This window comes from Pipistrellus kuhlii, unplaced genomic scaffold, assembly GCF_014108245.1.
Source record: "Pipistrellus kuhlii isolate mPipKuh1 unplaced genomic scaffold, mPipKuh1.p scaffold_m20_p_2, whole genome shotgun sequence".
NCBI classification, from domain to species: Eukaryota; Metazoa; Chordata; class Mammalia; order Chiroptera; family Vespertilionidae; genus Pipistrellus; species Pipistrellus kuhlii.
In genome coordinates this window covers 88,750,206-88,776,542 of record NW_023425515.1, presented here as the reverse complement: position 1 = coordinate 88,776,542, position 26,337 = coordinate 88,750,206, and the positions used below count along the sequence as shown (strand labels likewise).

Here is a 26,337-nt window from a genome sequence, read left to right as displayed (position 1 = left end):
GTAAAAGTCAGCAATCCATCTCAAATGTTTAAGTGTTTAAAGAAGAGGAGGGGTTGTACATTCCCACAACTGATAATCTAAAAGTATGATGGTTTCAGCCATCAATGCAAACTCAGGCAAAAAACATTAGGAATCTGTATCCCTTCAACTCTCAGCTCACCTTTTATGTCAACTACAAAAAGGATTTTCCCAGATGGTGGCAACAATAACCCCTAAAATTTCTAAGGTTCCAGTTCTAATTCCTGAAGGAAAAGAGCTAACCCAATAACTCTGCCAAAGATCAAGAGAAGGAGCTCTTTGGATGGAATGGATCATTGAACCATTGTACTCCCAATGAGGTGCTCAGGTTGGCCCAGCGGGCTCATATGCCCACTTCCTAGGAGACTATATGACTCAGGAGAACAGGAACTCAGTCTTTTATGGTTTTGCATCCTCACAGGTTAACACAAATTAAAATTACTTAATATATATTTTTGAGTGCACTGCTTAATTTCTTTAGATCTTAGTTTCTCTGCATTAAATGAGAGCTCTGACTTGTAAATCAAAATATATTTAAAGAGTGGTCTTCATTGTGTAGATGTACCATAGCATAAAAAAAGAAGGAATTCTTATCATTTGCAGCAACCCGGATGGAATTGGAAAACATTATGCTTAGTGAAATAAGCCAGTCTCACTCATTTATGGATAATAAAGAACATTATAAATTGATGAACAAAAAGATAGATACAGAGACAGTAAAGCAGCAGACTGTTAAATTACAGTGGGTAGGATAGGGAGATATGGGGGAAATAAGAGATCAACCAAAGGACTTGTATGCATGCATATAAGCAAAACCAATGGACACAAAACTTGGGGAGAGAGGGCATGTATGGAAGTGGGGATGGGAGGCAATGGTAAGTACACATATAATAAATAAATAAATAAATAAATAAATAAATAAATAAATAGAGTGGTCTTCAGGCATTAGTGACAAACTATCATTATTTAAATTAGGTAGTTTTTTTTAAGATTGAAAAATTGCAAGAAGAAAGTGATAAATTATTTGCATAATTAAAGGTAAAGTTAGTTACACTTGAAAAAATAAGCATGCTAATGTTTTTATTTAGAACTCTTTATTAATCTAAATCCTTCTGCCTCCCCCCCCTTAAGGCCATTGATACATAAGAAGGACTTGCTTTCCTTTTTGTGTAGCCTCTAGCTACTCTGGGACTACAGACAAATGTACTAGTTCCTGTTTTTTCCAGTTCTCTGCTTTTCATTTTCCTCATTCTTGTACCTCATTCTTGTAAACTATTGTTTGATCTCAACCAGCACCTTCCTCTTCCTGCCAAGTACAGTTCCTCCCAGACTTTTCTTGAGGAAACATTTCTATTACCTTTGTTACCGGAGGCATAGGCTCTTGACTGTGAAGTCACAGTAAAAGAATTTCAGGGACACTCACATAGGAAGAGTTTTAAGAGATAGTGGCAAGATTTATTAAAGGAAAAATGACAGGTGACAGGGCAGTCTCTAGCATAGTGGTTACCCTGAGGTCCTTGCTAAGCCTCTATGTACTTTCTTGGGTTTGGAAAAGAGGAGGCTTTTTTTCAAACTATCCAATCTCTTTCCTGGCTTTTCCCAGCCCATGCTGCTGCCCTTCCCTTCCCCAATCAATTTATTTTCTGGATTTTCTGGAGGTTGTGCCCTTCTCCAATCTGATTCTTTCTCCAGACTTTCCCAGGCTAGTGCCCACCCCCTTTTATGGTTGTGGTTTTGGCTCCAACTAAGCATGCTTCATATCAGAGTTCCACATCATCATTTGGCTTCTACTGTGCTTGTACTTAGTAAAAGGAAGTCCCCTGCTGCTTTCTCTCTCTCCATTAATCCAGCTCAGTGATGCTGGTTATCTACCTGGGTAGCTGCAAGGCTGTCTTTCCTGCTCAATTGACTAGGCAGGATGGTGTCCAGAATGATGCAGGTTACTACCCCCAGTGACTGTGAAATTGCTGCTTCCTAATCAGGCTCAACCAGAACACTTTTCTCTTTCATTAATAACTAACTAACTGCCTACTCTGACACCTTTGTCTTACCAAGGGGAGGATGATATTCTCTGTGGGATTTCTTATAGCCCAGCAGCAAGAAAATTTAGTACAGCAATGAAAAAAAAAAAATGTAGGCCTAGATGAAACTTCAAAAGCAGCTTTATTTCCAACAAATTGGCTATTAGTAAAAGGCTATGCTCTCATTAGGAGACCATAGGCTAACTCAGAATTACCAGCCTGTCATGATTTTATCTTTCTCTAACCAATTTTAGTTACTTCTATAAAGTGTATTATTCTACCAACAAATGAGGTGGATAATTAAAATTATATGATGTACTATTATTTAAAGGTTATTATGTACATATATTAGGCATATTACTAAGGATTGTATTTTCATTGTTAATTTCTATGTCAAGATTGTTAGTAGGCATTACCAATCCCACCTTTGAGACCCAGAATCTATGTTAGGATGTTGCCCAATTTACCTGAGTTCCCTCAGCTTCTGAGAAGAGAACTGGCATTTGATACAGCTCTGAACACCAGGTCCCAGGCTCTTTCTCTTTGTGTTGTACTTTTTACTTAACATTCAGATGGGATTTTCTTCCTGCTGAACATTTTTAACATAATATTGTTCAATACAAAAGAATACATTGCATGCAATTTAATAGTATAAGATATATATGCCTAAGTTTATTATTTTTATGTTTAAACCTTCATATTTTAGTTCTTTTTTGTGCTTTTTGTAACCCAACTTTGCTGCAAACATTGAAATTTAGAGGTATGAGTTCTCAGATAATGAGCTATGTCAGCATCCTGGAAAATACAGTTAAAAGTCAAGGCTTTGGTGGGAAAAGAAGCCCTGGGCATAAAATAACTACTAGAAAGCTCAATGATACTTATAAAATGAAAAGTCCATTACAAAGATAGTGAGAGGCTCTGGTTTTTTATTTATTTTAATTCTAACACTCTTCTTCCTGGTTTTCAGTATTCTTCTGCGTTTGAGACCTGTTAAGTAGTTCCATTGTAACTACCATGTTGTTTGGAAGGGTATTCAGGACATCTACACACTTACACAGATTCTGGGTCTCTAAGTTGGGATTTTGTGAGGATCCTTGAGAGACTTCATTCAAGAACCCAATAGCCAAAATAAACTCAGATGCTAATGATATTTGTTTTGTTTTATTTGTTTGTTTATCCTAATATATAAAAACCCTGGGTCATAATGACCATTAACAATGGAGGCTCGGCCAGCACGGAAGTTAGCACTGCATTGCTGTGGTAACCCAGTGCTGACTGCCTCCACTGCAGGTGTGGTGCCCCAACACTGATTTTTGAGGAGGCTGTGAATCAGGGCCAAAGGGAGGCCTAAAGAGAGAAGCATGGACTGACCCATTGCCTCTGTGGCAGCTTTTGATCAGTACTTGCCTCTCTCTTTCTCTCCCAGTCTGGCCAGCAGCCAAGTCTCCATTTCTTTCCAGGCCTCCACAATCAGCCCCACCTTTCTGATCAGACCCTATTGATAGGCCCCGAGATTCTGACTGACATAGAAACTGACCAATCAGAACCAAATCTGGGTGAAGTGTGAGAAACCAATGGCTGCCTAGGAGGCAGAGCTTTTTGATAGTGACTGGCATAGAAACTGACCAATCAGAACCAGATTGGCAGGCAGAGGAGGGCATTTGGGGGCAAGATAAGGCCTGCAAGGGAGAGCAGTTAGGGGTTATATCAGACTGGTAGGGAAGGGCAGTTAGGGATGATCAGACAGTCAGGCAGAGGTAGTTAGGGGCAATCAGGCAGGCAGGCAGAGGCACTTAGGGGCAATCAGGTAGGCAGGCAGATGAGTGGTCAGGAGCCAATTGTGAGAGAAATGTCTGACTGCTGATTCAGGCCCAATCCCTGGAGTTCTCTATTGGAGAGAGTGCAGGCTGGGCTGAGGGAACCTCCCCTCCAGGCACAAATTCCTTGCACTAGGCCACTGGTTTTTAGATAAAATACCAGTAGCACTAAACTTATAAACACACTTACCCTACTCCTATTTCTTAGAACATTACTGGAGAAATACCACTTATCTGTATTACCTGGAATTAATTTATAAATTCCATATATTCTATTATCTTAGTAAAATACTATTACAGGAACTCTCACCTTCTTATAACTAAATAATAATTGTTACATTAATTTACATTTTTTTATTTTTTGCTGAATTTTCTAAAGCATGCTCTATAGACTTTTCTTTTTATTTCTTTTTTTATCATCACCTAAGGATTATTTTTTCATTGATTTTTAGAGAAAGTGGATGGGAGGGTGATAAGAGATGGAGAGAGTAAGAGGGAGAGAGAGAGAGAGAGAGAGAGAGAGAGAGAGAGAGAGAGAGAGAGAGAGACATCGATGTAAGAGAAACCCATCAATTGGTTGCCTACCACGCAACCTGACTGGACCTGCAACCCAGGAACATGCCCCTGACGGAGAATCGAATCCACCACCCATTCAGGCTGAGATTCTATCCACTGAGCACACTGGCTGGGGCACTATACACATTTTTAACATTTTTATCTTAATATTAATCATGAGAATTATGCAGGTCTTTAAATGTTTATGTAATTCTGCCATTTACCAAGTTTCTTAAATCACTTAAGAAAGAGTCAAAGCAGATTTGACATTAAAAAATTTTACTTCCTAAAATAAAATGGTGGAAACCTACTTCCTGATTCTTATATCTAACTATGCTTATTGTTATTATTATACACAGACTTCATTGGTAAAACTGCAAGTTTTGTAATTAAATGTAAAAATTGAGGAGTTCACAGAGATATGCCAATAACTCCTGTAAACTTCTCCCTTTATATGTAAATTAGAGCCCAGATGTTGCATCATTTGCAAATCTTGCAATTAAAGCATTTTATAACTTCAGTTATGCAAAAGGGTAACAGACTGGAAAATGGGTAAAATTGCTTGGCTAGGACATTACCATGGCAACATACTGACCTCCATTCAATTAGTTACCACTGAAGATTCAGCTATTAATTATAGTGGTCAAAAGTGAATATCATCCGGTTCTCCTCTTACCTTTTAATATGGACATTTTTCACTCACCATAAATCTTTTACTTTCAGAGGCAAGACTCCCAAACTGCAGCATTTAAAATTGAAGCAAGGGTCAGGAAAGGAATCCCATTTATCAGCCATATTCGGGATAGTGTTTCAGCTTTCCATAATCTAAGCACTCTGTCAAGCAAACTTCAAAGTGAATATTTATTACTGTTCATTTTTCTCACAGAGCTCCCTGCATTGTGTGTGTCAGCAATTCCCACTCACTATAGAAAGCCAATGTTAATTAGGGCCACAATCATCACAAGGAGGCCTCTGAAATAGATAGATGCTCCATTTTTGGTTGAATTTTACATTTTCCAGCCAAAAATGTTATTACTTTTTTGGCATAATATAAAAGGAGTGTTGTGAGTTAATTATGGTTAATAAATGATGAAAAAATATATATTTGCATTTTAGCAGACTTGAACATAAGAATATTGCATTTGATGATTGTAGAATCCTGTATTTGAACAAGTTAAAATATACTGTGTTGATGCAGTTAGAATCCTGCATATTTGATGAAGTTAGAATATACTGTTATTATAGAACATGTTTTAAACTCTGTGTTCACATTCCTAAAATAGTACACACGCTTCAGCCACACAGAAGTGTGGGGATCATCAGGCCACTATAATACATTCACACTACACTGGCCATAGCTTCTTCATTCAACAAATATCTACTAAACATCTATTGTGTGCAAGGCACTGTTCTGTGTTGATGATACAGTGGTGTTCAGGTGTGCAAAGATAGAAAATTATCAAATAAAAGGAAAATATTAATTAATAAGAAATCTATACCAAGGAATCGAATACAGCTAAAGGGTTACCAGATATTCATTTTGCATAGTGGTAATATTATTGGGGAAACTGGGGTGTCCTCTTCTCAACAGGATGCTGGGGTTGGGGTCCTCATGATATCTCTAGAAAAAGAATTGTCTGACATTTGCATGGGAGGATAAGTGGTTTTTATTTGTATGAAATTACACCCCTGGTTCCCCAAATCCAATTCCAGTCATAGAAGTGTAGCTGGGGTTTCAGTAGAGGTAGAAGCAGAGCCAGTAGCCAGACTTTCCCTTCAAAGTAGCAGCCAGTTCCAGCTCTGCATCAGCCCATTAGTCCATCGTGTCTACATGACTCACAGCCAGGAAGCAGCAAGGAGAGAGCCTCGCAAGCCAGGAGACAAGCACAACACACAGGAGAGTGAACTCCTTTGTTTGGGATTAAATATCCCAATTTCATGTCCTTGCAGTGGCCACACCCATTCTGGCCAGTGAACTGTTCTCAGCTTTGACTGACAAGCAAGTACATTTCTGACATCATCCCAACTTACTGCTCAAGAGCCCAACTTCCTCCCTGTCCTGTCCCTTCCTCCAGTGAGCTGCAGGAGAATGAACTGGTGGCACCCAGTGGGTGTAAAATTTTAGCTTCCTGGTAAAGCTGCCCAAATGGCATGTCTATAATATTTGGCCTTCCCTTTGCTTCTTTCTTGATGTCAGTAACTAGGTTAATTACAATGGTATCAGTAATAATAGTGATAGTGATTATAATAGTGTAGATGAAGATAAGTGAATACATTCAGAACATTTTCCCTTGAATATAGTTAGTTTTATCCAAAAATGAATGTTAAAATAATAATAAAGATACTTAATATTCTATTGATTTCACAACAGACACCTGCATAAAAATGATAGACAGTTCTAGTAAATAAATTTCTTGGATTTAAGTTCAAAATCAGGATTTCTGATCCCCCCCCCCCTGTTATTTATAGCATAGTTGTAAACATTTTTGCTACTAGCACAAGAATGTATCCTGCTAATTTTTCCAGGGGTGGAAATGCTGGGTTTTGCCATTACAGAATACTCAAAAGTTTTTCAACAGGAGAGTGAAGAGATCAACTATAGGCTAGTGCACAGTGAAATAGTATACATATATGAACTATAGCTAACTATAAGCAATAAATAATAATTTTAATACAAAGCTGAATTAAAAAATCAGAACCTACAAAACTACAAAAATAAATTCCTTTTTAGAAAATAATAGATTGTTTTGGAATAAATACATATATGTGGTATATGCTGATTGTTTTTTCTTTAAGGAAAGAATAATGAAAAATTGAGAATATTAGTTATTTCATTGGTAGAGAAACAAACAAGAGGTATGCAGAGAACACATACTAATAGATCCATATAAGTTTTGGTAATCTAATTTTGAGTTTGGGTTCATTGTTACTCACTATTTTAAAAAAAAATGATGAGGGAAGGATAAAGAAAGAAACAAAAGGAGAGAGCAAGAAAAGAAGGAAGGAAGGCAGAAAGGAAGGAAAGAAAGAAGGGAGTCATGTACTGATGATGACAATGTGTCATGAACCAAAGATCATGATTAATATAATTATTTTAAGATAAATTTCTTTAAAAATAATTTTTATTGTATGGAATTATTACATTTTTTTCTAAAAAAGACTTGCTTTAAATATAAACAGGACAATTTCTTAGAAATTTTAAGTTAATAATGATATTCTTGCTTTTGCCATAATTGTTGGTGCAGCTGTCTAAATACATGTTGATTTGTTATTAATCAGCTCAATTGTAAGTATACTAAGCAAAAGCAGGAAAGAGCAAACAATAAAATGTAGTAAAATGGGTACAATAAACTAATGGTGGCACATAAAAAAATTATTGTAACTAAAAGTACAAATCCTGGGCTTGTTGCTTTGTGCTTAGTGTCCCATTGCTTGTAGAAGCCAAAATAATACAGTAATTGTCACTAGCTAAAAGTTCTATCTTTATATGTAAGGGTCAAAATTGCTTAAAATTGGTATAACAATATTTTTATATTGTTTTCCTATCAAAACATTGTTATATCTTTTGCTCCCAGAAATGCAGTCAGTGTCCTTAGCTTTTATATCTCTAAACAAACAAACAAGCAAAAAAACAAACAAAAACAAAAAACACTCTCAAAAATACCACACATAGGCCTCTTAATCACCTCACTCACCATACACAACCTTCAGATATTTTTAAAGTATTACTTATAAAGATCATTTAAAATTCCACCCCAAAAATTAAGCCATCTTTCCCAAAAAGGTAATGAGCAATTGTAGAGCTCATTACTTTTTATTTACTTTTCCAAGTTTTAGAGACTTCAAACTTTGACTAAGTGTTTGTTCATCGTTTGTCTTTTCACTCACTAACATGTCCTACCTCTGAGCAGTTTTGAACTAGAGCACTTGTTCCTGAAGGTATTTGGAACTCATTGAAGTTCCAATAAAATGTGTATTATCATTCAAAAGGCTTCTTTATAATTTTAAAGAATAATTTGACTCATTTAAAAATTAGCAACATTAAAGAGGAAAAATTAGCAGCATTATTTAGCTCTATTTGTTTCTGACCTGACCCTCTCTTTGGGAAAAACACAATTCAAATGATAACTAGGTAAGTCTCATGCACTACCTTGCTTAATATTTTTTTTCTTCTCTATAGGTTTCCTATCTTGGATTTCTCTTCTTTTTACTGTGTTTCTCACTGGCCACTTTACTTCTTTATATCTTTTTCTTGCACTTTTTGAACCTTTAAAAATTTTTAATTGGAAAGTGAGAAAATCCTAATTAGTCATTTATTATAGAAATTAGAGGCCTGGTGCATGAAAATCATGCACTGGAGGTGGGGCTCTCTTAGCCCTGCCTGCCCTCTCTCACAGTCCAGAAGCCCTCAGGGGTAGGAGGTGACCTGGCAATCAGAGGAAGGTGACGTCCTATCACACCTCTGCTGTTGCCACTGCCGACATCACAAGCCTTCCCTGGTTACCTGAGCCTGGGTTGGCCCTGAGCATCTCGGAAGCTACCATCTGAGGCTTGTCTGTGCCTTGGGACAGCTCTGGGCAGCTGAAGGACTGAGGGGACAAGGGGACTCTGGAGGCAGGCATGCAGCAAGGCCTGGCAGGACTGAGAGTGCCACCATCTTTGAGGACCTGTCAGTAAATTAGCTTATTCCCTCTTTATTAGATAGGATACTTCTAAAAGTGAACATTTTCTATCATCTGGGTACCCTTCCATAGCCACTATGAACTTTTTACATGTTTTATTTCAAATGTTTTTTACTTGTATCTATATTAATAGGTTATATTTCTATTATCATTATACATAATTTAATCATATTTTATTTATTATGTTGACATTTGTCTTTTAACTTAACATTCTATATTGAAACATATCTTTACAAGTCAGGATACAAAAACCTATCTTTTTCATTTAAAAGTTGAATAATATCCCATTGAATAGCTGTAGAGTTATTTAATTAATATTTTACCAGTAGATATTATGCTCCCATAAAAAAAGATGAACTGACTCTGAATTTTCATAAGATAAAATGCTAAAGCGAGGGCAATTTGACAGGTTTCATTAGAAAAAGTGGGGCTCAAGGAGCCAGCTAAGAGTTCAATTTGGGGCTTCCAGTCAAGATCGCAGTGTAGGTAAATCTAGAATCCTCCTACAACCACATAAAAATACAACTAATCTTCAATACAACCATAATTCAGAATCACCTGAAATCTAGCTGAATGGAAGTCCTACAACTATGACATTAAAGAAGAAGCCACAACTAAGACTAGTAGGAGGGGCAGTGGTGCAGAACAGGCTGATACAACACACATGTGTGGTGTTCTTTAATCAGGAAGAATATTATGGCGGGAAATTCCCCCAGAGAAGCAAGAAAACTACCAGATACAGAGTTCAAAACAATGGTTATTATGATTGCTCAAGGAATTTACTGAGAATTTCAAGGAATTTAGTGAGAACTACAACAACAACAAAAGTATAAGAACCTTAAAAAAAAAAAAAAAAGTCAGAAGTGAAGGATATAGTAACTGAAGTGAAGAATCATTTACATGGAATCAACAGCAGAGGACACCTAAAATTAAATCAGTGATTTAGAATATGAAGAAGCTTAAAGCACCAAATCAGAAGAGCAAAAAGAATTTTAAAAAGTATGAAGATAGTGTAAGAAGACTCTGGGATATCTTCAAGCATACCAATAATAGCATGATGAGGATGCAGCAAGGAGAAGATAGGGATCAAAGAGATTGAAAACTTATTTGAAAAATTAATAACAGTAAACTTTCCTTACCTGATGAAAAAATAATCATACAAGTGCAGGAAATACAGAAAGTCTTAAACAAGTAGAATCTAAAGAGGTCCAAACCAAGACACATCATAATTAAAATTCCAAAAGTCAAAGATAAAGAATCTTGAAAGCTTCAAAAGAAAAGCAGTTAGTTACTTACAAGGGAGCATCCATAAGACTGCCAGCTGATTTCTCAACAGAAACTGTGAAGGCCAGAAAGAGTGCAAGAAATATTCAAAATAATGAAAAACAAAGGCCTACAACTAAGAATAGTCTAATGAGCAGAGCTATCTTTAGAATTGAAGATAAGAAAAAGCTAAAGAAGTTCATCACCACCAAATCAGTATTAAATGAAATGTTGCAGGGTCTTCTTTAAGAAAAAAAATATCATAAATATGAACAATAAAATGGCAATAAGTACATACCTATCAACAACTGAATCTAAAAATCAAAATAAACAAACAAGCAGAACAGAAACAGACTCATAGATATAGAAAACATGTTCCAGATTGGAAGGGGGTTGGTGGAATGAGTGAAAAATGTGAAGGGATTTAGAAGTACAAATGAGTAGCTATAGTATGATCATAAGGGTGAAAAGTATAATATATGGAATATATTCAATAATATTCTAATAAATATAAAATATTTTGGGATGATCACTTAGTAAATTTTATAATGTCTAATCCCTGGGGTATACACCTGCAATTAACATAATATCATATATCAACTATAATTGAAAATTTAAAAAAATAATCTTTAAAAAAAATGAACTTAATTTTGGACACCTTGATATTTCAGCTCCTTTAAAAAAATCTAAGGGAGTCATTGAGTATAGAATTGCACTTGACTATTTGAGTCTGAAATTCAGAGAAATGTTTTAAATTTAAGATATACATTTAACATAATCTATGCTCTAATGGTTTATTATAATATTATTTGTCCCAGATGTATTTTCTGGGGAGGGGGTTCTTAGGAACTTGTATGTGAATACATGTTTATATATATATTTATACATATACACATTTTACACATAAATATAAATATACATTAGACACATAATTCATATATAAAGTATGTAACTTATATAATCCATTATAGAGCTTTGCATAATATATATGAGTTAGGTCAGCATTTTGCTCTGTACACTGTTGGCCAGTGAGAACTGGCTGACCCTGTGCTGTGATTTCTCTCAGCTAATGGGCACTTGGTAGCATTGTCTTGATCTGTACTTTCTGTGTAAGTTTTTAACTCAGGTATACCTCCTCTTCCTGCCATTGCCTTTATGCTGTGGTTCCCGGTTTTCCCACATAATAATGTACCAGGATAGATAAGTCCTAGAGGAATACAGGTTTGAAAACAAAGCCTAATATTTAGATGTTGAAATGCAAGTGTAAGAAAACTCAGAAAATGCTTTTGTTAAATAATTGGCTGAGGAAACAAAACACACACAAAAAAAACTTGTTTGGATTGAAGTACTTTGACATTAACTGAGCAGAGTTAGTAAGTAAATAGAAAACACTGCCACTCCTGAGTTTTAATCAACAATTGTAAGTGTTGGGAGCTAGAAAAACTATGGTCAGGTTATAGCAATTTGCCAGTTATTTTTAATATTTGTGAAATCAATAAATGTAATTTAAAGATTTGATGTGTAGTTTGTCTTTTTTATTTTGTTTTTGAGCAACTCATTTTCAGTATATTTGACAAAAAATACAATCTGTAAGAAATTTGAAATGCTTAAAAAGAAAGTGACTAGTTCTTCACCAATAAATGTTTCAGAGTGCTAAGGATAATCCAGAGGAAGTATGCATAAAATATAATGAATTAAAAGATTAAGATTAAAATTACAATTTGCAAGTGAACATTCAGTTTTGAAGGATGAAAACCAAAAGTCCATCTTACACTGGGTATGAAACTGTGTATGAACAGATGTATGAAAGGATGCTCCTGAAGTCTGGGCTATACCCTCATCTAAAGCCACAATGCTTTCCAAGGGAACTGCTATAATTGCTACACCAAACTGAAACATTAATTGAATGTTTTAAAGCAAGACCTATACAAACTGTTACCCATTCAAATGTACTGTCAATAAATCATTTTTATTTAGCTCTTTCTAGCAATTATGTGGAAATCGTTTCTAGTGTTGTAGTCAATTTTAGAACATTAAGTGCTTAGTAGTTTCATTACCCCTGAATATTACCAAGAGCCATTACATTATGGGCTAATGATTTGGCAAATGTAATTATGTAAATCAAAGCTATTTTGACATTTAGATGTTCAAAAGAATCTATAGCTATTGAATGTTTATGGTCTTATTCATTTTAATTTTTTCATCAATTAAAGTTTTCTTTTGTGTAGATATATTTGTGATGAATGAGGTTATATAACTTTTTTCTTAAAAATACTAAAAAATGAAAAGAATAATGGAGTTTTTTGTAGGATTTAAGATACTGAACATTTCCCAATTCAACTAATAAGAAGTGAATGTTTGATAAGCCATGGAAACAACAAAATTTTAATGGGAAACTAGACTCTTTTTAACTATAATAACCTTGTTATCCATATTATCAATTTTGTTTACATGTTAATTGAACCTGTCTGGGTAGAATAAACTGACTAAAAGAAAATTCTCTGAAATAGCTCCAGTGCTTCATTTAGTTCCTGGAAGTTCTTGGTTTCCAATGGGACAATTCTTGTTGTGAGAATGTGATATTTTAGGGTGCCTGAATAATCTACTGTAGACAAACAAGGATACGTAGTTAAAATTCACTAGCTAATTGAAATCAAAGTATAATGTCCATGAAATGTACACTTGGACAGTTCTTACTTGAGGCCAAAGTAAATTTTCTAGCAAACAAACTGACCATGTCACCATAGAACAAATAAATTCAAACATAGCTGAATATGTCCCCAATAATAAATAAACTCAGTTTGTTTGTTGTTTGTTTGTTTTGTGTGTGTGTGTGTGTGTGTGTGTGTGTGTGTGTGTGTATGTGTGTGTGTGTGTTTTATGGAAGATAAACATAGTCAAAAGTGAAAGATAGGTTATTACTAATGGGAGAAAGGTGAGAAACGACCCAATTTCAGGAAGTTGTAGATTTTCTCTGTGAATATAATGACTCGTCTATATGCAAGGCATGCATTACCAAAGTGAAAGAATCAAGTGAAAGAGAGAAATACAGTGGATAGAAGGAGCACAGAAAATGAGGCACAGAGTAACAGAAATGAGCCCAGAGAAGTAAGTAAGAAAGGATATGGAATGTTTTTTACTATGTGTTGTAGAAACCGATTTAGTTCATAGAGGAATAGGGAACTGCAGAAGAAGCTATTATATAAATCAGGTGAGTCATTTATGTAAAGCAGTCTAGCAGCCCTGCAGATTTTAGAGGTAAGAAATGAGGACTTACAGATTTATTTGTTTTTGTCTGCTAAAGAGAATAGCATACACTGGGTGGCTTATAAACAACAGATATTTGTTTCTTACAATGTGGAAGGGTGGAAAGTCCAAGATCAAGGTACTGGCAGATTCAGTATCTGATGAGGACAAGGACATAATTCCTAGTTCATAGCCAGGTGATTTCTTGCTGTGTCCTTACAAGGTAGGAGGGGCAAGAGAGCTCTCTGGAGTCTCTCAAAAGGCGTAATCCTATTCGTGAGGGCTTCACCCTCAAGACCTAATCATCTCACAAAAGCCCTACTTCTTAATACATTGTGGGTTAGAATCTTGATGTATGGACTTGGGAAGGACATAAACATTCAGTTCTTAACAGTAGCAAAGTGGTATAGACATGCTTGAGAAATATTTAAGAGGTGAAATAACTGCAGGATGTAGGAGATGAAGGAAAAAAAGAGATAAGGAATGGCACCAATTTTTTCCTTTGGGAAATTGGTTGAGTAATGGTACCACCTATAGAGAGAATATTAAGAAGAGAAGTCAGATTTAGGAAGGAAGAAGCTGAGTTCATTTTTAATCAGGTTGAGAAAAGAGAGCTGGGCTCCAGGATATATTTTGTTGTTTTTAACATGTGGCTGCTAACAGAAACCTTGTCTGTAGATGAGGCTATCTGGAGAGAAGTAAAAGTGAGAGGTGAGGTTTTATCACATTCTTTAGAAGGTCTTTCAAAAGATTATTTAGCATTCCAGAAGTCCTCACTTATTAGTTTTTATCCTGACCATCAAACGTCTATTACTAGTATAGTATACCTATACATAGGGTTCTTCCTTTCCATGGAAGAGCTAAAAATGACCGATTATTAATCATAACCTACAGCTAAATAAATATAGGAAAAATATGTAGGATTCAAAAAGAAATTTTTCATTAATTCTGACTCTAAAAAAAGGAATGAGGGTAGAATCTCCAAGTGGAATTGAAATCTGAGCTAGGACTTAAATATCAGCTATGATTTAATTATATAGAATAAGTCAAGCATTTTGTTATCTGAGGTAAAAGATTACATAAGAAAAGGCATTTAGCAGAAACCGGTTTGACTCAATGGATAGAGCGTCGGCTTGGGGACTGTAAAAGTCCCGGGTTCGATTCCAGTCAAGGCATGTACCTTGGTCGCTGGCATATCCCCAGTAGCGGGTGTGCAAGAGGCAGCCGATCGATGACTCTCTCATCGATGTTTCTAACTCTCTATCTCTCTCCCTTCCTCTCTGTAAAAAATCAATAAAATATATTTTTTTAAAAAAGAAAAAAGAAAAGAAAAGGCATTTAGCTGCAAACTGTCTGGAATTGATAATTATTGCTGAGATAGCGAGCATGATGAAAAATTTAGAAAAGAGTATGAATAGAAGGAGTTGGGCCAAATGATGGAGCATTTTAGTTCTGCATAAAAGAGACCAGATTTTGTTTAATGAGCTATACATTTTACATTTTTTTTGTAATTTTCATCTGAGGATATTTTTTTCATTGTTTTTAGAGAGAGAGAGGGATAGAGGGAGGATGGGAAAAGGGAGAGAGAGAGAAACATTGATGTGAGAAAGACACATCCATTGGTTGTCCCTCCTGCACACGTAGGGGCTGAGGACTGAACCTGCAATCAAGGTATATTCCCTTAACCAGGAATAGAATCTGCAATTCTTCAGCCTGTGGGCTGACACTCTAACCTTTGAGCAAAACCAGCCAGGAGTATGGGGAAATTTTGAATAGTAAGAGTCATGACTAGAATTACACTTTGTAAAAATTAAACAGGTATCTTGTAAAAAAGGGATTGGTAAACATGGGAGATATGTTTATGTTTCTTCTATTTGTCTGATTGAGGGTCTGATGTTAGGCAGTGAGAAGTGGAAATGGAATAGAGAATAAAAATGGGAGACGTTTTGGAAGATTTTGAAAGTGTTTTGACTGATTCAGGTGAATCTTGATAGCAGGAATAGTCATGTGACTACTAATTGCTCAGTTACGTGAAAAGGAAGCTGTTCAGAAGGAGACATAATGAGGCCACATTTGAAAATAGTTAATTTGACATGTCCAGAGGGCATTTGGAATCTAAATTCTGGTGTTTGGGATAGAAGTTAAGGCTGGAGATAAATATGCAAAATCACCATGATCAGGTGCTTTAAAAACCTTCAGATTGCCCAGGTTGAGAATATTTAGTTTTCTATATCCTCCACTAAAATAAAACTTTCTTAAGGTTCAAGACTGACTCTCATATATCTTTGGACACTCCCTCCCTGCCTTCCTGCATCACTCAGGGCTTGCACATCAATAAGTTCAATGAATGCTCAGTTAGTTGAGCTGAATAAAATAAAATAAAATTTAATTGAAGGTGGCCAAGAACAAAATATTTGGGGGGAAAGTAGTGACATTTAGAAGGCAATTAAAGAACTCAGAGCCAGCATGGGGCCCAGGTGAAGTCAGAGGAAAGAATCAGGAGAGATTACTAGAAAGAAAGGTTGTCAACAGTGTCAAGTGCTACATATATAAGTTGAGTGAGGCAGAGGCACTGTTTGGGATTTGTTGATTAGGAGCTCACAGATTATGTGATAGAACCATTTTTTTTCAGTGTGCTGAGAGAAACCAAAGCTAAATCATACCTGATTCTTCTCAGATCTTGCATTCTTACCACATTTCTCATTGTAGTCACTAGCTGCCTAAGTTTTAAGTTCTAATAACAACAGCACACCTTCAAATAACACTTCATATATATTACCAGAGGTCCGATGCATGAAATTTGTGCAAGGGGCAGCTGACTTTGCTTGGCCTCTGCCTTAGCCCCAGCCCATTGTGGTAGCCACCCCTGCTGCTGCTCCTACCTCCCCCACACCCCATGCCTTGGTGGCTTCCTCTGGAAGGTCATCTGGAAGGACATCCAGTCTAATTAGCATACTATGTTTTTATTATTATAGATTTTTGCCCTCACAACACAGCAAACTAGATGCTATTGTACAATTTTGCAGATTAAAACAAACAAGAAAAGTAAAAAAATCCCCAAAGTTCAAAGAAGTTAAATTTTATGTCCCAGGTTACATAGCAAGAAACTGACCTAAGATTCTAATTATTCCTGATGCCCAATGTGGTGCCACAGCTTTTGTAATTCACTGCCTGCCCTCTGGTGTATCCTCTAAAGTTTAGAGTCTAAACTGACATTCTCGAGTCCTGGACCACTGACAACTCTCTTTCATGTCCCCAGATAATGCCTTATTCTACCCAAATTCCAACAGCGTGGATGTTTTGAAATAATAGTGAGACAATGCAGGTAAGTATGTTCAGTGTAAAATATTTTCACAGTTTAAAAGTAAGGCTTTTTATCTCCATATCCAGCCTTTGGCTCTTGATATTATCAATGGCCAAGATTTTGAGCTTAAGCCATAAAATTATTTTTATATCATATCAGTCTGTGAAAAAATTTGTAATTCATCTTTATGCCCAAATTCCAAAACAACTTAGTAGTGTTTTTAAAACCTAAGTATATTTAATTTATCCAATATATAAGTGCTATTTTGTTTTCATTTCCTATTGTTGTAAAGATAGCACTTGTGGAGATTTTTCAAACTGTTAAGAAGATAAATGTTAATGTTTCATGATATACATATGTATAATATAATTCTGAAGTATCTGTAGCAAATGTTTAAATTTTCACATGCATAGCATATAACAGGTACAATGTTTAAATACATTTACCTTATCTGATTGTGGAATTGGACTGTGAGCTAAAGTTCTCAGGAGTAACCAAATTTTAATCAGGTAATTTAACCATTATTATCAGGTGAGGTCAGTTCACTGTGACACAAATGTCCTGGCTGATGATAGTTATTTCAAGTAAAACTTGCAAAAACACTTTCAAAGTAACTTAATATCATTTCAAACTTAATTGCACAATAAAAACATTAGTGAACTTGAGCAGAATCTTGAATTTTCCATTATGTAACAGGAAGTCCCGAGTTCAAGTGAAATGAAATATTGTTAATTAATTCTGATCTTGGATTTCCCAGGGATCAAATAGTTTATTGAAAAGTGGAATATAATCAATCAAACGTTATTTTATATTTAAAAACTTTCTACCATTGAAGCAAAACTGGCTTTTAAACTTATTTCAATTATTACTTTTTAATTCCAAAAAAATAATTATATCCGTTTACTTCTGGTTTGCTTTATTAACTGCACATAAACATACTTTTCTAAAATTAATTCTATTATTGATACTTTTATGAATCTTATCGATGTGTTCAAAAAATAACTAATAATGATTTAGAAAGTCTTTATCCTCATCAGTGACAGAATTTCATCAATAGTTTATTGATTTGTTCTCTAATAATATTTATATTTATGGACATGGCATATGTAACATTTCAGAATGCATTTAACTGAGAGGATATGACACATTTTCATTTGCATATGTTGGAAAGAGCAATTACACAATATTTATTATCATCACACACTTTTGTTGAGAAACTGACAATATTGCTCCTACTCAAATGTATTTATGAAATATTTTTATCACCCCCCAAATTTCATAAAAACATAAAAGTGTAACACTTTTTCTGCTTTAGTATTGCAAAATAACTTTCATTTATGCAAAGAACACAAGAATAAATCCACAGTAGGAAGTCCTTGGGTGGTGACCTGCTCTGAGGGAGAAGACCTTAAAGGTATGCTGTGAGGGGAGAGCCAGGAGAAAGGACCTGTTAGTTCCTTTCTGGACACAATCCTGGCCAGGATAGTTCCATTGCTGCCCTGCTAGCACCATGCCCCACCCTTATAAGGAAGTCATGGAAACTTTATTTGCTGAAGTACAGTTTTAGCTTGCTTTTAGTAAGCTGGTGGTCTGTCAGCAGGGGACCAGTTCTCTTCTGGACTATGTAAGAGTGATGGGATGCATGCAGAAAGCTATAACCAGCATGGCTCGGAGCTTTTACCAATTCTATTGCTGTTCACAATTTATGAATTTATTTATGAATTTAATTAAATCTTTAATTTTTCAATATATTAACTTCTCAAGGTTTCTTCTCAGCACACATTTTTATTGTTATATCTTATGGATCCTAATTTGAATTAGAATCTTTAATTAAAAGGTATTGGCTCTCTCACAGTACTCAACATATAATAATTTCTGAAACTTGCCTCTTGTAATATTTTCCCAATGCACATACTCATTTTTATTGATAGTATTAAGGTTGAATATGATAAACTAGAAGTCCAATGCACAAAATTCATTCAAGGGGCTCCCTTGCAGCCCTGACCAGCCCTCACAGCCCAGGCTTTGTACAGAAGGTCATCTGGACAGTTGTCTGAAATGTCATCTGGATGGTCATTCTGCTGTTCGATCTAATTAGCATATTAGCTCTGTTGTATAGGATAGATTGTCTTGTATGAGATGCATGTATTAAAGCTACATATTTTAAGATTTTTATATACAGTCAGTAACTGCCACTGGTTTACTTGTGCACTCGGGTCGGCGGAGGGGCAGAGGGGGTCCCTCAGCCCGGCCTGAGCCCTCTTGCAGTCTGGGAGCCCTTGGGGGATGTTTGACTACCATAGAGGTGGGAGAGTCTCCCGCCATCACTACTGCTCTGCCAGCCGTGAGCCTGGCTCAGGACTTCTGGTTGAGTAGTACTCCCCATGTGGGAGTGCACTGACCACCAGGAGTCAGCTCCTGTGTTGAGCGTCTGCCCCCTGGTGGTCAGTGCACATCATAGTGATTGGTCCTTCTGCCGTTCAATTTTCATATCAGCCTTTTATTAATAAGGACACATACACACACACACACACACTAGAGGCCTGGTGCACAAAATTCATGCACTCAGGAGGGGGGTTCCTTCAGCCCAGATTGCTTGAGGGTAAAGTCAGGATGAGGGATCAGGGTCAGATGAGGGGTGTGGGAGGTTGGCTAGTAGGGGAAGGACTGTGGGAGGGCTCCAGGGTATGTCTGGCTTGTCTCCCTCAGTCCTGCTAGGCAGGACCCCAGTAGCAAGCTAACTTATTGGTCGGAGCATCTGCCCCCTGGTGGTCAGTGCATGTCATAGCAAGCGGTTGAGCAGCCTTAGCTATTACTCTTTGATTAGTTAAACAGACGACTGAACAACTGGACACTTAGCATAGCATATTAGGCATTTATTATATATATATATGACTATACTTTCATAAAACTTGTATGCAAGTTAGTTTAATTAATGTTTTCATTTAGATGCACAATGCACTATGTATTTTAGCTTTCATACATTTCATAAATTCCATGTTTATAATAAATTTTACTTATTAAAGAGTCAGATGAATCCTGCAGTAGCTTTTTTTTTTTTTTAACAGTTTTTTAAGTTGTATTTTTAGGCTATTTTTGCCAAGCAAAGGTCAAATTATTCAGCCTTTCTTATCCTATGAGTTTGTGAAGAATGGGCAATCAAATAGCTTCTGATAAGGCTTTTAGAAATGCCACCAATATTAAATATATTATATAAGAGTCAACAAGGGTCAAAACAGGGATTTAGCCTCAAATCTCTCTGTTGGAGATTCACTGAATATCTCTCAATGGAGATTCACTAGGCTTTCTATCCCTTGGGTAAATCTGCATCCCTAATTAATATTGATATATTTTATACTGAAAGGGGCATGAAAGAGTGGCTGTTGCTGTCTTTCCCATCACTATATAACTGGAGCCTTTCACGATGTCACATAAATGAATAAAAGTATTTCAAGACAAATGGGACATGTATTTATAGTACTTAGAAAAATGGTTGTTTTATACTTCTACTTGTAAATTAATATTATTCTACTATTGTATTCAGTTTGCAGTGATAATTCTATTGTTGTGATTATGTTAAAAATTGTGGATTTTATATCTTAACTCTGATTCCCAAAACTGATTTGTATTAGATGAGCTGTTTTTGTTTGTTTGTTTTGTTTTTTTTTAAATTACTGTTTGGCTCTATTCTATATGCTATGAGTCATTAATGGGGTATATATCTCTTTTGTCCTCAGTGTATACACTTGTTGAAATAATTAAAAACAAATTAATGAAAACAAGTCATAAAGTATTAAAAAATTAACTAAGTGACATATTTTTTTTAAATAAGCAAAGCAGGAATACTTAATGGAAACATAATTGAGGATCTTTTAATGCAATTTACATAGGATTACTCCTGAAAAATAAGTGGAAGATGTTACTTTGGGCATATATTCATTTAGGGCTTTTTTTTTTTTCCTTAGACCATCTAAAATATCTAATATCAGGTGCAGTGAGTACTCAGGAAACAATGTTTGCCTTTTCCGCTGTGGAAACTCACCTCTTATTTGCCATTGGAGTATTATGCCTGTTGATTTGAAAAGCAATTCATTTCACTTGAATATGTCTAACATTTATATTGTCAATTGAATAGCATGCATGAACAATACTACTCTGGAAATCAACTTTGTGATTTCAAAGCATGAATCTGAAAATTTCAGACATTCAATCTTATAAATTGCTGTCTTATAATTTTGAAATAACATGGATACTGAAAATATTAGGGGAATACTCTATAAAATATGTTTTTCTAACCACTATACTGTACAACTGATACTAATGTAAAATAATATTGAATATAAACTGCAATCTAAAAAGAAAAGAAGCCAAAACCGGTTTGGCTCAGTGGATAGAGTGTCGGTCTGTGGACTGAAAGGTCCCAGGTTGCATTCTGGTCAAGGGCATGTACCTTGGTTGCAGGCACATCCCCAGTAGGGGGTGTGCAAGAGGTAGCTGATCGATGATTCTCTCCCATCGATGTTTCTAACTCTCTATCCCTCTCTCTTCCTCTCTGTAAAAATTCAATAAAATATATTTAAAAAATAAAATAAAATAGCCAAAACCGTTTTGGCTCTGTGGTAGAGCATCGGTATGCGGACTGAAAGGTCCCAGGTTCGATTCTGGTCAGGGGCATGTATGTTGGTTGCGGGCACATCCCCAGTAGGGGGTGTGCAAGAGGCAGCTGGTCGATGTTTCTCTCTCATCGACGTTTCTAGCTCTCTATCTCTCTCCCTTCCTCTCTGTAAAAAATCAATAAAAATATATTTTAAAAATAAATAAATAAATAAATAAATAAATAAATAAAATAAAAAGAAAATATATTATTTCAAGAAATAAAAGCAATGGAGGCTCCATAAACTTAATAAGCCAATGATTCTGATCTATGCTGGTTTGGGTTCAAACTCCCCAATTGTCAGCATCAATGGGTGATGGTTCTATGTGATGGTTCAGATTCTCTCAGAAGAATCTTCTAATCTCCTGCCCAAGAGCTTGAAACTTGGATATGAGCCTGGAAAGCTACCTTGAAGGGTAATCCCACAGTTCATCAGCTCATCTCACCCTGAGATGTTTCATATCTACAGCCTCCCTGATAAAGTTTTGTCAGGGAAGACATTGAGGTCTCCTGGATACTGGAAGAGAGTAAGGATGGATACCAGAGGTTCAAATTGTTATATATATACAGTGTATATATATACAGTATATATATATATATATATCCTCAATATATATATATATATCCTATATATATATATATATATCCTCAATATATATATATATATATCCTCAATATATATATATATATATATATATATATATATATATATATATATATATATAGTGTATTAATTGTATCTATTTTTAACTTCACTTGCATCTTTGCTTTGGGGTATCAAATTTTTGAGAATTTCTAAGATCTTTTGGGCAAGCCAGCGTGCTTCTTGCAATATTCTTTCTTCTCTAGATCCTGAGATTTTGTCTTCTTCTTTTATGTGAAGTTATTCATCATTATTCTCAGTCTTTCATTTCCAAATATTTTTGTTCATAACAGCAAAATCTAATTATTGTTCTTGGGTTCTTTGTTATATGGGGTGTTTTCAAAACAGAAAGAAAAAATGTCTTTATTTCTATAATTCTTAATGTTTATCAATTACTTTCAGAAGACATGATGTGTCTCAAACAACATTAATCACATGATTACTTAAATTTTCAGATTTTATAGGGATATGCTATTAAATATCCTAAGATCCCTGTCCCCTGATACATATTTTTGTTAATATTTTCAATTGATTTTTTAGTTTTATTTTTTCTTCAGTTCTATTTGTTTTGTTTTGTTTTTGTATTTTAATAAAACCTGCAGAAAATGTGAAAGAACATGTTCATTCTTGTTTGAAACTCTTGAACCTTATTAAGATTGCAAGTGAAATTTCTGTACTTAGCAATAATATATTGGGAAGTAGAAGAGGAAATTCTAGAGTAAAACTAAAATTCATGCAATATTTATAAGAATCAGATGTTTATTAAAAGCCAGCATGTAAATATTTCATTTAGAAATATATAGTTTGGAAAATATTAAAAATAAACACCAAATTTTATGTAGGTATAAGAAAACACACACATGTACTTGTTCTTTGAAAATAATTTTTCAGTGAACTATGAACACCAAATAGAACAATAATTTTGTATAATTCAAATTTCCTAAAAATGTTAAGATTTAATTGAGATTTTATTATAAAGAGAAATTTAGACATACCTAGTAAATATAATGTTTCAAAACGCTTTAATTTAGGGTTACCAGATTTAGCAAATAAAAATTCAAGATTCCCAGTCAAATTTAAAATTAAGGTAAGAAAGGTTAAAAATGATAGCAGAGTATGAGGATGTTTCATGGATGTGTTCCCAGGAACAAGCTGGAATTACAAGTGAAATATAGAAAGGCTTCCTAAATAATGAATGGACAACTCACAGGAGAGAACCCTGATAGCTGAGGACTGAAGTGGAGACTGCATAGAGACAGATAAGAGGGGCGGAGGCATGAAAGGGCTGGCTGGGCACCAACTGACTGCACCTGAAGTCCTGAGAGCTATCTCAGCTGTCGGGGAGAGCCACTGAGAACTCTGGGATCTAATCCCCAAGCTGGGCTCCCCAGGAGAGAGCACCAAACTAAGAAGGATACCCACATACTATTGTGTTTCCCCAAAAATAAGACATCCTCCGAAAATAAGACCTAGCGCATGGAAAGATAAGACATCCCCTGAAAATAAGATCTAGCGCAACTTTGGGAGAAAAAATTAATATAAGACACTGTCTTATTTTCGGGAAACAGGGTAGCTGTAAAAAGCAGTGGGGTGCTGTCTGCCAGGGAGTGGCAGCTGAAAGTTCGAACACCCTATTAAAGGGCCACCACACAAAAATTTCCTATTGAGCCACCCACCTTGTGCTCCAGCAGAGGGAGGGTGAAGTGGACTGGAGCTGTGAGAGCAGAACCCAGGCCTGGGGACTGGGGGATAGAGCTCAGAAGGCAGACACCCCAAGTCATTCCCTAACCCAGCAGTGGACATCTTTCCAACACAGACATCTGCCTGGCCTGTGGGGAAGACACTTGACACACCCTATTGGAAAACACCTTTCTCTAGGGCCATTTAAGAGATTAAAAGTAACAATTAGGCTCCAGGCAGAAGCAACTGCCCCACCTTGTTGAAAAAACTCTCACCACACCTGAGATGATTGCCTTTGGGCAATTCAAGTCAGAATTCTATTATTCTGTAGACAGAGGTGGTCTCTGGAAGCTTTGAGTTTTTGCCTGATCCAATTAGTCAGAAACAGCCTTTAACACTGTCCTGCACTAGAGACTGAGAGTTGTAGAGGATCTAACTAAAACATAGTGACAAACAAAAACAGATAACCAAAATGAGGAGACAAAGAAACAACCCCAAATGAAAGAACTAGTGAATTCTCCAGAAGAAGAGATAAATGAAGCAGAGATGAGAAACTTATCTGAAACAGAGTTCAGAGTAATAATGTTAAAACTGCTCAACAGTATAAAAAAATATGGTAACTATGAAAAAAGAACAGTATGAGATAAAGAATGTCATAACACAAATAAAGAATACATTGGAAGGAATACACAGCAGATTAGGGGAAACTGAGGATCCAATCAGTGAATTAGAAAACAGAGTTGAAAATATCACTCAGACAACCAAAAAGGAAAAAAAAAATTAAAAACAGGAGGACAGTTTCAGAGATCTGTGGGACAATGTGAAACTTAACAACATTAGAATAGTAGGTGTACCAGAAGAGGCAGAAAGGGAGAAAAGAATAGAGAAGGTGTTTGTAGAAATAATGTTAGAAAACTTACCTAACCTGGTAAAAGAAAAAGTCACACAAGTTCAGCAGGCACAGAGAACCCCAAACAAGAACCCAAACAGAACCCAAATACATCATAATTAAAATGCCAAAAATTAAAGACAAAGAGAGAATTTTAAAGGCAGCAAGAGAAAAGAAAACTGTTACCTACAAAGGATTTCCCATAAGGCTGAATCCTGATTTCTCATCAGAAACTCCACAGGCTAGAAGGGAATGGCATGAAGTAAGTACTCAAGGTAATGGAAAGCAAGGATCTGAGACCAGGATTACTATATCCAGCAAGGCTATCATTCAAAATAGACAAATAAAGAGTTTCCCAAACAAACAAACAAACAAACAAACAAAAAAGGCTAAAGAAGTCTATCACCACCAAGCCTGCATTACAAGAAATGCTAAAGGGATTTCTGTAATAGATTGCTGAGAAGAAGAAATGGAGAGAGAAACCTAGCCATACAGAAAATGTTTATAAATAAGTACCTCTCAATAATAACCCTAAATGTAAATGGATTAAATGTTCCAAACAAAAGGTTTAGGTAGCTGAATGGATAGAAAAACATGGCTCACCTATATGCTGTCTACAAGAGACCCACCTCAAAACAAAAGACACACACAGGATGAAAGTGGAGGGATGGAAAAATTTTTTCCTTGCAAATGGAAAAGAAAAAAAGTTGGAGTAGCAATACTCACATCTGACAAAACAGACTTTAAAAGTATCATGCTAAGTGAAATAACCCAGTTGGAGAAAGATAAATATCATATGATCTCTCTCATTTGTGGAATATAATGAACAACATAAACTGTTGAACAAAAATAGAGCAAGAGGGGGGAAAATATGCTAGAATATAATATAAGTAATCCTGTTATTTGCAGACTTTTAATATTTCCTACAACTTTTGTCATATCATAATATGTTAGTACAGTTTTAGTAATATTTTTGTACTTAAAATCCTTCTATTCTTGAAATATTAATGTTTAGTGCATGTAATATCTATACTAATAAAAGGGTAATATGCTAAGTAGACCGGATAGACCTGACAACATTCTTCCTGAAAAAGCCAGAGCCTGGGCAATGCTGTCTGGAGTCCTGGGAGCCTATGACTGGCCAGAGGGAGGAAAGCCAGGGTCTGGGTGCCTGCAGCTGGCCACAGGGAAGCTTGGGTCCAGGTTGCCTCTGGCAAGCCAGAGGAGGAAAGCCTGGGTCCTAGGGACAGGGGCTGAGGCAGAGGCAGTTAGGGGAAATTAAGCTGACAGATGAGCAGTTAGGGGTGATCAGGCAGGCAGGCAGAGGCAATTAGAGGTGATCAGGCAGACAGTTGAGTGGTTAGGGGCAATCAGGTAGGCAGGTGAGCAGTTAGGGGCATTAGGCAGGCAGGTGAGTGGTTAGGGGCATCAGGCAGGTAGGCAGGAGAGTGGTTAGGAGCCAATGGTCCTGGATTGAGACAGAGATATCTGACTGCAAACCAGCAGTCGGACATCCCACGAGGATTCTCAAATTGTGAGACGGTATAGTTCAGGCTGAGGAACTC

The 26,337-nt window shown here is 35.9% G+C and overlaps 1 protein-coding gene and 1 long non-coding RNA gene across 13 annotated transcripts in view; both read left to right on the top strand.

The window, feature by feature from the left end:
• Window positions 1-26,337, top strand: part of ROBO2 (roundabout guidance receptor 2) — a 1,761,697-nt gene that overhangs the window by 700,533 nt on the left and 1,034,827 nt on the right. The gene's annotated exons all lie outside the window — the stretch shown is intronic.
• On the top strand, window positions 2,641-24,930 carry LOC118722642. The gene is made up of 3 exons (XR_004989068.1): window positions 2,641-2,651; window positions 13,261-13,270; window positions 24,741-24,930. It is a non-coding gene; the product is annotated as an uncharacterized LOC118722642 (long non-coding RNA).